This window comes from Hyperolius riggenbachi, chromosome 7 (genome assembly GCF_040937935.1).
Source record: "Hyperolius riggenbachi isolate aHypRig1 chromosome 7, aHypRig1.pri, whole genome shotgun sequence".
NCBI lineage: Eukaryota > Metazoa > Chordata > Amphibia > Anura > Hyperoliidae > Hyperolius > Hyperolius riggenbachi.
In genome coordinates this window covers 144,605,613-144,618,674 of record NC_090652.1, presented here as the reverse complement: position 1 = coordinate 144,618,674, position 13,062 = coordinate 144,605,613, and the positions used below count along the sequence as shown (strand labels likewise).

General features: G+C 45.6%; 1 protein-coding gene across 1 annotated transcript in view; it reads right to left on the bottom strand.

Moving 5' to 3' along the window:
• The window catches only part of ERCC4 (ERCC excision repair 4, endonuclease catalytic subunit), a 162,603-nt gene extending 150,463 nt beyond the window's left edge, over window positions 1–12,140 (bottom strand). Inside the window, exon 1 of the mRNA XM_068244717.1 lies at window positions 12,120–12,140. The gene's annotated coding sequence lies outside the window, so the exon portion shown is untranslated. The remainder of the gene's footprint in view (window positions 1–12,119) is intronic.
• Between the last annotated feature and the right edge of the window lie 922 nt (window positions 12,141–13,062).

The window sequence follows — 13,062 nt, the reverse complement described above, 5'->3', positions numbered from 1 at the left end:
TGCGGTCACCACATGTAAGCCGCAATAGCGACAAAGAGCGTGCGCGGCACGGTCGGGACACGAGAAGCGCAATAGCGACAAAGCATACCGACCCTGACTAACCAAAGAAGCACGAAAACAAAAGAGAACGCGAACGCTTGCTAAACGGTTACCCCACTGAGACGTCAGCAAGCGTTCGCTCCAGACAGACAGACAGATTGAGCAGCCAGTAGCAACCGCTGCTCTGGCTATACTCCTAAGGCAGAATACAGAAGGAACCACCGCCTCTACCGCTAGGGCGAATGCGATCCAAACAGACAGACAGATGGAGCAACCAGCAGCAACAGCTGCTTTAGCTACACTCCCAGACAGAGTACAGAAGGAACCACCGCCTCTACCGCTAGGGTGAATGCGATCCCAACAGACAGAACGATTTCCTGTCGACCGCCGCTGGCGACAAGACAATTGCAACAGATAGACAGTACAAAGCAATACAGGAAACAAACAACCTGACTATGCTAACAGGAATGCTAGGGTACTCCCAAGGAACTACCCTAAAATAGCAATATTAGCAAACTGTAAGCAAAGGGCTGAGACTCCAGGTAAGTTAGCAGGAACAAACCATCATGACCAGCAAGGAATTCTGGGAGGAAATGGTTTTTATACTGCAAGCCATCAGAGGAAGCAGCTAAGCAATTTGCATGACAAGTGGATGCAAATTCCTACCCAGAACAGCAACTCTGCAGCTTGCAGAGTGGAGACAGGTCTCTTTTCCAGGGACCTGCAGCATTCAGACCTAACAAATGGTCAAAAAGCTGTCTGCCTGTGCAGACAGCAGAGCAGAACATTACAGATCCCTTCCAGTTCTGACAATATTTTGTCAGAACTGAAATATACCAGTTGCTGTCAGTTATATATCAGCAGCTTTCAGTTACAACTGATTGTGCAAGGCAATGTCCATGTTTCCCTATGGTTCAAGTGGGGGATATTACAGTTTAACAGTATGCTGAGCAGGAAGCTGTTATGGAGTAATGGCCATTTTTAAAATGGAGGACCTAGAATTTCATTGATCACAGTGGACAAATGGGATGCAAGAAAGGAAAAAGAGATTGAGTAGTAGACTACACAGGAGGGAAGTATGACCTGTGTATGGTTATTTTGACTTTTTATTTTCAGTTCAGGTTCTCTTTAAATCACTGTGCAAACTCTTCAAAAGGGAGGGAGGGATTCAATTACCCTCTGGTAATAGTGTCCTTATCTTATCCAAAATAGGAAGCTTTCTGTTTTTTACATTCTAAGATTAGCTTGTTACTGTAGCAAATTGAGTAACATATATGGACCTATTTTTAGAAAAAAAAGGGGATTTACGTATCTTTTTGTGGCTCTATTTTTGTGGTGCTTCTTTATTTTTGGATGTTACAACTCCCTTTTACTTTTCTTGGTTGCACTGAAGTACTGTAACATTTCCCTTGCTGTCCTCATTAGAACCATTAAGTTAAAAATATGGGTAATCTATTTCCAACATGTTTGTAAAACTGCCAGTATATAATGTACATCCTCATTTTATTTTTTTTGTAAGTAATTTAAAGGTGATGTATATCAACTAAGCTTTTTTCTATGATGAGCTAAATCTGGCTAAACAACCCTTGCAAGATGATCCATTATTCATTTTTAATTAAACATAAACAAGTTAATTGTGTCACACAAATTAGTGCTTGACATTTCACCTTGTTGAAGGGCTTTCATCTAGACATTGTGTAGTCTAAGGTAATTAATCATACCCAAGTCTCACCTAGCAGCCCTGAAATATCTCTCTCTCTCTCTCTCTCTCTCTCTCTCTCTCTCTCTCTCTCTCTCTCTCTCTCTATATATATATATATATATATATATATATATATATTTGCTAGTACTTTGTTAGAAGAATGACAGATATGAGTTATCTGTCCTAGAGCTGTTTACAGTGACCATTACTCAAAGAACTCAAGAAAAAGCAAACAGGGCTCAAATTAATTACCCTCTGTGGTTTCTGTCATAGCAATGAGTGATACTGTTTATTGTTTCTCTATAGAAGATGTCCATTTAAACTGATCTTATTTTGACAGTTATAGAAGATTAACATGTAAAATCGTGTTAAGCCAAGGGCAGCTTATGAGTGAAATGAAGTGTATTTTTTCAGCACTGTAACGTTACCCCATTACCACCTAAGATAGCCTAATAAAAGAAACAATAAAAAGATACCCGGGGAGATGGACCTGGTCTTGGGATGGTGCAATATGAACTAGTGGAAACACATGAAGAAGTTGCTGGCATAGGCAGCCATTTTAAAGATTCACAAGGTAAAAATTCTTCCACCTCCCCCTACTCTTTGTGGTATGAACACTGGTTGGTTGATTCTAATGAAATGCACACTCTGGTCCCAAGTTCTATTTGTAGAAAGCATGCAGTTTGCGTGAAAGAGAAAACTGGAAGCCTGACTGGGAGAGGGGACTCTAATACTGACAGAGTGAGTGGGAGTATGTGTTAGGAAGGCAAGCTTACTTTCTCATAGATGAGAGCTAAAGAGCGCAGCTTAATGAGAGGAGCGCAAGCTTAGTGCATGCTATGCTGCGGTAGTGCATTGTAGCGTGCGCTGGTAACTTATGCTCACCCCTTGTAACTAACGGCTGCTCCACTCATCCCGCCCTGTGCATCTCCGGGTTTATTGGCTTTGGAGGATGTGATACCTGCACATTGATTGGCTCAATCGTCTGCCTATTAAGTTATAGGAAGCCTATTGGGCTAATCAAAGGGCCGGAATCATGTCCTAGAAAGCCACTGGAGCCACCGGGGCTCAGAGCGGGATGAGTGGAGTGGCCGTTAGTTAGAAGGAGTGAGCGTAAGTTACCAGCGCATGCTAGCTACACTACCGCAGCATAGGGTGCGCTGATCTCACGCTCCTTTCATTAATCAAGTCCTTTATCTCTTAGGGCCCGTTCACACTGCACGAGTTTCCATATGCGTTTTGGAAACGCGTGCGGGGGGGCCGACACGCAGGACATCAGACATTGCACAGAGTGCAATGTCTGATGTTCACACAGCATGCGTTCCGGACCTGTGCGGTCCGGGAACGCATGCTGCACGCAAATTTACAAAAACGTGCGGCTGTCCCATTCACTTTTCAGTGATGGGATCAGCCACGCAACGCATACGAACGCGGATGGCGTGCGTTCGTACGCGTTGCGGTCCGCATGCGTTGCGGACCGCACTTTGTAGTCTGAACGGGCCCTAAGTTTGGCTGTTAATTCATTCATCTTGTATACCCATCTGACTCTTTCTACAACTACAGTCATTTCAGGCAAAGAAGGATTGTTTCAATGAGATGAGAGGGTGAGACATCTGGCAGCTGTGAGACACTGCATGCTCAGCCTTGGGGCTGGTTGGTATCTTCGGTTACAGATTACTGGGTCTTTTAGACCTAAGGTGGATTCTAACCAGAATGCTGGCTCTCTCTATCTGCAACACTCTCTATTTGTCATACTGGCAGCAGTTCCTGGGAAAGGATTGATAAAGCACTAGAACCCTCTCCTCTCCTTACACTTATTGATGGGTTGTAGTGGTGGCAGAAAATGGCACAAACCTCATAGACACAGTTGGTACTGTCTTCAGTGTAAGTGTGACATTTGGGTGGCAACTATACGTTGTCTTCTATTGCTGGATGAGCACGGCCATAAACTGTTACTGAATGCCCATTTCTAGAGCTCCAGGCCTTTGCCTAGAGTACACATAACGTATGAAATACGAAATATCGACAAATAAGTTAATGCTTGTCTCTCTTTATTTACGTAACATCCTAGACCCAAAAATGATGAAGGAAGCTCAAAGCTACAGAATTAAACACATAATTTGCATATCATACCATATCAAATGCAGAAACATCCCACCCATAAAACCAAAATGTGGTCAGACCATATTGGGCACAGTAGATTGGATCCAACCTAAATGCAGTGTACGCCTTTAACTTCGGAAAATCAGTATGAATAATGATCTTTGAACCCAGTTATGTAATGACACGCCTCTAATGGCTTTGCCTGGTGTACGCACTCATTACTGACACTATTGCCATGTCAAACCTCTCCAACAAGAGCCAGCCATAACTGCAGCATTTCAGGGATGCTCATCATGACCTCGGAATCACGAGTAAGGCTAAGTTCACACTTGTTTTAAAAACGTATCTGTGGCTCCGTTTGTGGGCCCGGACATGGATACCAATGGTAAAAATAGCAGCTGGCTTCACTCATTTAAAACAACTGATACGGGGGATCCATGAAGAAAAACTGAACGCAGAGTCTGTATTTGTCGGGACTTCGCTGAATGGGGCTAGCGGGCACAGTGGTGTGGAGGGGGATCGGACCTCCCTTCCTTCCCTTGGGTGCCCCCTTCCCCACTCCCCCTCCAGCTACTTTTGTTAAAATCAAGTATAGAGGGTGGCATTGCAGGAAGCGACGCAACAAGCGGGGGAATGCAAGGAAATGAGTGAGTTCCCTGCTCACAGTTACTCGCAGGTAATGATTTTAACAAAAGTAGCTGGAGGGGAAGCGTGGAAGGGGGCACCCAGGTGAGGGGAGGTCCAACCCCCCTACCCATGGCTGTGCCAGCTGGCCCCCTTCTTGGCTGCTACACCCTCCAGAATGCCCCCCACCCAGACACGGAATGTTTTGCACGGACTGGAAACATGCTGCAAAAATGCAGCACAGATCCAATTTTTTCCAATTTACGTTACGGTTTTTCAAAACTGGAGTCCGGACTGCGGAATGCGTTCTGCTACCGCATATAGTGTGGACCTACTCTAACCCGTGATTACAGGCTGTTTTGAGCAATCACAGGCTTGAAATTGTAATTTGTGATCAGCCGTGATCACAGATGGCGATTTTGAATGCATCCGTAATTACATTCGCTTTCGACCCGTAATCACGGCTTACAGCCATAATCACGAGTCGGAACCCGCCCGCCAACTTTAACAGTTAATAGCAAAGCCCCATACGTGCTAGAAACACCAAATTTGCAGGGTGTAACGATTGCGGAATTGTTTCCGAGGTCAGCGCACAGGACGCGCGCTGACACTGCGGAAATCCTCCACAAGCGTGTAATTTGACAGAACCCAGCTATGGTGCTATGCACCTGTAGAGGGAAATTCCCACCGGCAGATGGAGCTGTGGAGTGCAGACGAACACAGTCTCTGCACTGCCACCGATGCCAGATTGGAATTGTACGAGTTGAAGCAATGCAGGGCAAGATAGCCCTTAAAGAGAGAGAGCACAGAGACAGAATGTATGTGTGTCCACCAATCTAGTCGCCACCCAGCGACTGTGAACACACAACAACGGAAACGAAATGGGAACGCAATTGCAAGAGTGGCGAATTCCAATAGTGACACAAGACCGAATTAGACAGAGCACAAGTGTAGCAAGAAAGACACAGCAAATAACAACGATCAGAACGTCAAAGAAAATAACAAACACTAGCTAAACGCGAACTCCGCACTCATTTGCAACAGCGAACGCGTTAAAGACATGATCACCACGCGTTAGGCGCCCAGTGATAAGCATGCCACCCTAACTAACCAAGGAAACACAAACACGAAAAAGAGAACGCAAACGCTTGCTAAACGGTTACCTCACCGAGCCTACAGCAAGCGTTCGTACCAGACAAGACAGACAGAAGGAGCAGCCAGCAGCAACCGCAGCTCTGCCTTGTTCTGTCTATCTGTTGCGATTGTCTTGTCACCAGCGGAGGTCGACAGGAAATCGTTCTGCCTGTACCCTGTCTTAGGGGTGCTAGCCAGTGCAGCAGTTGCTACTGGTAGCCCCATCTGTTTGTCTGTCTGGATCACATCCGCTCTAGTGGCAGTGACGGTGGGTCCTTCTGTGCTCTGTCTGGGAGTGTAGGCCAGAGCTGCGGTTGCTGCTGGCTGCTCCTTCTGTCTTGTCTGGTACGAACGCTTGCTGTAGGCTCGGTGAGGTAACCGTTTAGCAAGCGTTTGCGTTCTCTATTTTGTGTTTGTGTTTCCTTGGTTAGTTAGGGTGGCACGCTTATCACTGGGCGCCTAACGCGTGGTGATCGTGTCTTTAACGCGTTCGCTGTTGCGAATGAGTGCGGAGTTCGCGTTTAGCTAGCGTTTGTTATTTTCTTGCAGTATAAAAACCATTTCTTCCCAGAATTCCTTGCTGGTCATGATGGTTTGTTCCTGCTAACTCTCCTGGAGTACCAGCCTTGCTATTGTTTGCTAAGATTATCTTAGAGTAATTCCTTGGGACTGGACTAGGCATCCCTTCTAGCGCAGTCAGGTTGTATGATCTGTTTTGCCTTGTATCTGTTGCAATTGTCTTGTCACCAGCGGAGGTCGACAGGAAATCGTTCTGCCTGTACCCTGTCTTAGGGGTGCTAGCCAGTGCAGCGGTTGCTACTGGTAGCCCCATCTGTTTGTCTGTCTGGATCGCATCCGCTCTAGTGGCAGTGGCGGTGGGTCCTTCTGTGCTCTGTCTGGGAGTGTAGACCAGAGCTTTTTATACTGCAAGCCATCAGAGGAAACAGCTAAGCAATTTGCATGACAAGTGTATGCAAATACCTCACCAGCAGAGCAACTCTGAAACTTGCAAAGTGAAGACAGGTCTCTTTTCCAGAGACCTGTAGCATTCAGACCTAAAGAATGGTCAAACAGCTGTCTGCCTGTGCAGACAGCAGAGCAGATCATTACACAGGGTATGTTAAGAATACAGTGGGAACAAGAGGAACATTTTTCTTTTCAAAAAGACCTTATAGTTTTTGAGAAAATCGATTTTAAAGTTACAATAGGAAAAAAGTATACATTTAAATGCGGTAAATGACAGATAAAGTATTAACCTAACGGTAGTGTAAATTTACATGTATAAAAAGAAAGAGCAATGAACTTCATGACAGGGTTTCCAGGGGGTAGGGACCCCAGGAAGCCCTATGGAAGTGGCAACGCTTTGGCCAGGGATTGCTATACAGCTGCAGAGTGTGGGAAATACACTCTGCGGCTGTGTGGGAAATAAAAAAAAATGTGGGAAACTTTAAAAAAAAATAATGAGGGGTCCCCCTCCCGAGCCTCTTTAACCTCTTGTCCTCATACAGGTTGTGATAGCCAGATTGCTGATATCAGAGTCAGGGTGACAGCGTAGGTGGGCGCTATAGGTGCGGTGGGTGGGGAGGAGATCAGGAGCCGCAGCTCCAGCTATACTTAGTATAGCAGAGCCAAAGCATCTTTGAATTTGGCTCCAAGGCTCCCCATTGGTCTGATAATAGACCAGCGGGGAGCATTGGAGGGAAATTCAAAGATGCATTAGCTCTAGCTATACTAAGTATAGCTAGAGCTGCGCTGGGACCGGTGGTGTGTGGCCGCGGTTGCGCGGGTTGGTTCTTACACCTGTGACCTTTTTTTCATAGTTTGGGCAACATTCGGGAAAATAGCAGCAGACAGTTCAGGGGACTGTACTACTTCCTGCACTAGATGTAGCACCCCTCCTCCTTCCTGTCACGTGGGCAATGTGTCTTATCGCTTTCTACACACAGCCTGTAGTGAGTGAATGTGCAGAGCAGCAAGGTGAGTAGAGAGAAAGATTGCTGTGCTGCAGCTGGGACATTAGCAGGTAGAGGTGACAGGATGTGTTTAGTGCTTCAGAAGTTGCCTGTCATTAGTAGCCATGTACACTGGTTGCTGTAATGCCAGAGTGCCCTGGACTCTTGATCATTTATCCTGATCAGAGTAATTCATCAGAAGCCAGTGATGCAGGTGCTGACAGCCAACTTCTGTAGTGAGCAAAGAAAGCTCCAGGCAATTTAGATTAGCTTGATTGCAGGTAATCTTATCTCTTTTCCCAGCTCTCCCTCCCACCCTCTTGTCTTCTCCCATGACCCGTTCCTCTTTTCAGATTTTAGTGCCTTCTTTTAACAGCATGTCCTTGCAAAACAGCACTGGTGATGTCTGCAGTCCTGGTGAGAGGTCTTCCTGCCATTTCTCCTTTCCCACCAGGCTCTTAGTCTTGTGCCTTTACCTCTTTACCCCCCTCCTCCTATGTATCCCCCTATTTTGTATGTCCGCCTTTTCTGACTGTCCTCAGAGGAGCCCATAATCATACCATAATCATAGTCTAATGTTTTAGTACTGCATTGTATCTGATTGGGTTATTCTAACTTGCTGCATGCAGGCTTTGGCCTCAATTCACTAAGCTTATCTCCTGTCTTTAATAACGTTTCTTTAGTTATCACCATGGTGACGAGGCAGGTAGTACTCAGGAAACATTTTACCTCAGGCAAACCTAAAGTTAACTCTTCTGTCTTTAAATTAACTCTTCAATCCTTAAATTAACTCCAGAGTTAAAGACAGGTTGTTAATTAACTGCGTGTGAAAATAACTACAGAGGAGGTAACTTAACTACAGAGGAGGTAACTTAACTACAGAGGAGGTAAATTAACTACAGAGGAGGTAACTTAAAGTGACTCTGTAACAAAAATTACAACGTTTTTTCTACCATCCTACAAGGTCCTAAACCTATTCTAATCTGTTCTGGCTCACTGCAGCACTTTGTACTATCAAGGTCTCTGTAATAAATCAATGTATCTTTCCCCTGTCAGACTTGTCGGCCTGTGTCTGGAAGGCTGCCAACTCTTCTGTGCTGGTCTGTTCCTCTATGCACACTCCAGTGTGTGTTTTATTTACATAAGCCAGCAGCTTCTCTGCTATCTTATCAGTGATAGAAGAGAGCTGGATAAAAATCCTCCTCTGTTAGGCTGTGAAAGTAGCTGGCTGACACATACTGAGGAATTACAAACACAGGCACATGCAGAGCTGTCTGCAGGAAGCCTGTAATGTTCAGTGCATGAGAGAAGAAGTGGACAGAAGGTAAACACACAAATGATTTTTTGAGATTCAAAAGGAAAGCTGTATACAGCCTGCTTGTGTATGGATGTATTTTCTATGTGTGGACATATTGTACATCAATCTACTTCCTGTTTTGGTGGCCATTTTGTTTGTTTATAAACAAACTTTTTAAAACAGTTTTTGACTACTTTTAATGCGGCGGGGAGCTGCGAAATTGTGACAGAGGGTAATAGGAGATGTCCCCTAACACACTGGTATGTTTACTTTTGTGCGATTTTAACAATACAGATTCTCTTTAAGGAATGAAGAGATAAGATAACTCTCTTACTGTGTGGAGGTAAGTTTTCTCTTGCCTTATTATCTCCAGCATGATCTTAGTGAATTGAGGCCTTTCTATTAACCCTCCTGGTGGTCTAATTATTTCCGCCAGGAGGCAGCGCAGCAGTTTTTTTTTTTTTTTAAATCATGTAGCGAGCCCAGGGCTCGCTACATGATAGCCGCTGCTCAGCGGCATCCCCCCGCCCGCTTCAATCGCCTTCGGCGATCTCCGATCAGGAAATCCCGTTCAAAGAACGGGATTTCCTGGAGGGCTTCCCCCGTCGCCATGGCGACGGGGCGGGATGACGTCACCGACGTCGTGACATCATTGGGAGTCCCGATCCACCCCTCAGCGCTGCCCGGCACTGATTGGCCAGGCAGCACACGGGGTCTGCGGGGGGGGGGGGGGCCGCTACGGATAGTGGCGATCGAGCGCGGGGCGGCGACGATCGGTATGCTGACGCAGCTAGCAAAGTGCTAGCTGCGTGCAGCAAAAAAAAATTTAAGCAAATCGGCCCAGTAGGGCCTGAGAAAACCTCCTGCGCGGCTTACCGGGGTTACCGCCAGGAAGGTTAAAGTCTATGCATGACCAGTCTGCATTGCGGTTATTGTGCTGTGTTATGCAACTGACCACTGTGAACCTAGCCTCAGCAAGCTCCTTTCAGAGGTAGACAATATAAAATGAATTAAAATCTGATACATTTTAATTGATAGTTTCAAGTAGCCAGGAGGTGACTGCAGGGCAATCAGGAAAGGAGTGAGTTGATTTTGGATGTATGTGCGTGTGTACAGGCATACCCATTCAGGTAAGGTTTCCACTCCTTCCTTGTTGCCTAGCAGTAACCTTATCTCTTATGCCTTTAATTCATCAATTGGGATATGTTTCATTTTCATTTTAATTTACTTTATATAGTCCAAATGCCTCCCATCCCTTAGTTTAAAACCATGCAGCTGGAGGGTTTCAGGGCTTATACACACTATGTGCATTGCTGTCTGTCATGATGCACTATATTCATATATTGTGTAATGCACAAGGTGACATGAAAGTCCCTAGACTTTTATGTTAACATTCATAGTACAGTGCGCATTCCCATTGCATAATGCAAAACTTACCTCAGTAAGGGGAAGCCTCTGGATCCTAAAGAAGATTCCCCCATCCACTTCAGCAGAGGCAATCCAGCACTGGCACCCCTGAAAGTCAGCTTGTCGGCATTGGTTGCTGCTGCGCACAGGCCCACTAGCGGCTTTTACCTCAAGCTCCGGGAGAAATAGCCAAGCCCGATCAGGTGACCTCTTCTGCGGAAGTGTGAGCCTGTGCTTGTGCAGTACAGCAGACATGATCAGGATCATCTATTTCCTCCAGAGCTTGAGCAGAAAAAGCCGCTAGTGCACCTGCGTAGGCAGGCCAGTTATTGATTTTGATTTTTTGGGGGGATGACAGCGCTGGATTGGGCTGGCGAAGGGGGGATCAGTGAATAATGGCGCACAGCGCCTATGCATAAAAATGGCGCCGCATTAAAAAGAGACGCTTATCGCTATTTATCGTTAGTACTGCATAATAATGGCGCACAGGGAAAAAAGAAGAAAAACGGCACACACTAACGTTATTTATCAATAGTGGCACACACTAACGTTATTTATCAATAGTGGCACACACACTAACGTTATTTATCAATAGTGGCACACACTAACGTTATTTATCAGTAGCGCCCTACATAAGCCAAACTGCAGATGTTATTTAACTGCAAAACGGGGAATGGATTTAATGTAACACTGTCAAGGTTAGGGTTAGGCACCACTGGGGGGTCTTAAGGTTAGGCACCACCAGGGGGGTCTTAGGGTTAGGCACCACTAGGGGGGTCTTAGGGTTAGGCACCACCAGGGGGGTCTTAGGGTTAGGCACCACCAGGGGGGTCTTAGGGTTAGGCACCAACCAGGGGGGTCTTAGGGTTAGGCACCACCAGGGGGATCTTAGGGTTAGGCACCAACAGGGGGGTCTTAGGGTTAGGCACCACCAGGGGGGTCTTAGGGTTAGGCACCACCAGGGGGTGGTTAGGGTTAGGCACCACCAGGGGGTGGTTATGGTTAGGCACCACCAGTGGGTGGTTAGGGTTAGGCACCACCAGGGGGGTTCAGGGGTTAGGGATAGGTACAGAGAGGGTTCTGTGTGTTAACGGTAAATAACAATAAGGCTTTAACGTTAAATAACAATAAGGCTTTAACGGTAAAAATAGCGATAAGCGGCAAACGGATTAGCGGCAACACCGTGCGCCATTATTCGCAGGCGCCATTTTCAGATGGATGCGGCGAAGGGAGACGGGAAAAGCCTCATTAGGATCCAGAGGCTTCCCCTCCTGAGGTAAGTATTTTTTTTTCTTTTTTTAAACGTACAGGTTTACTTTAAGTATTATATGTTTCCTTATTAGATCTCTTATATTCCTACACTCAGTTGCTTTTGATCATATAATCATCTGTTATATAAGCCAAGCTACTATTATTGAATAAGACTATTAATATGTTTTTAAATCAAATTGATATGTAAATAAGGGCCTGTACACACTGATACACTTGCAATGCACTTTTTAAATCACATGCAATTTTTAAATCGCAAAGCCTTCATGAAAATAGTGTGTACAGGTCTTCATGATTTTCATGACTTTTCAAAAGACCTTGCAAATAAAAAACATATGCGATTTTAAAAGCACACCGCAAGCGCAGCAGTGTGTACAGGCCCTTAGTCCTTCCAGTTTTGTCGCATCTTTTCCCACACAGTGCTTGGCACCAAGTATCACTTTTAAAGGAGCAGTATGATAACAAACTGTAAAAGTCAGAATATATACATATGTTTGTACTACTGTTATCGCCTTGTGTATTGTCAGGGACTTACCTGTATATACATATGTTTGTACTACTGTTATCGCCTTGTGTATTATCAGGGACTTACCTGTACACTCCCGCGATGAGGGCTCCCGCGGCGAGACACAGGCCGCTGTGTCCTCTACTGCATCTGCGCACACAGCCCCTAGCAACGCTGGCATCCTTCCCGACGGGGCTGCGTGTGCCGCTCCTCACTCTGTGTATTCCAGCACTGATGGAGTATGGATGTTTTGGAGCAAACGTCCATCCTATTCATTGAGAAAACAGAGGACTAAGTGTCAGCTGACAGTTTTAGTCAGCTGACACATAGGTAGGCTTTGTATTTGGTGTCAGCTGATCTGTTAGTCAGTGTGGCCACGGCTTCCCCTCATGCTGCCAACCCTCCAGCCCCCACAAAACGGCTCCGTGCGGGCGGGAGCAGGGACTGCAGGCCCTATTGTTACGCCAGTGTTCTCTCCTGTTAGGTTCTGGTGAGTTACATAGTTCACTCTATGTTCAGCTCCTATACCTTGCACCTACATGGCCTGGGTGTAACCGAAGTTGGGCAGATGTTGCTCTTCGCCTCCTGATAAAGTGGCGATGCGCCACGTAGGGTGAAAAAGGTGGTGGTAGATTGGGGCATAGGAGCTGAGCTGTGAACTGATAACTTGCCAAGCCTGACATGTATTTTTTTTGGGGGGGGGGGGGGGGGGAGTGGGGATAATAGCATGTCATGATAATTTTGGCTGCTGCTGCTATTATCTTCTCAGGCCATTATATACTGCATTCAATGCATTGCAAAATTACTATAATCTTATTGTACTATTGTACTCAAATGTCATCACGTTTCAGTAGTGGCCACATGATTATTATTCATGAATGTATTCTTTATTTATGTAGGGATGCTCCATAATCCTATTCTGACATCTTATTTATTACAGCAGTTACAGTATATTACGGTTATATGAATGCACCTAGTAAGTAGTAACATTACTCATTACTACTTAGCAGTTTTAAGGATAGTTTAAATG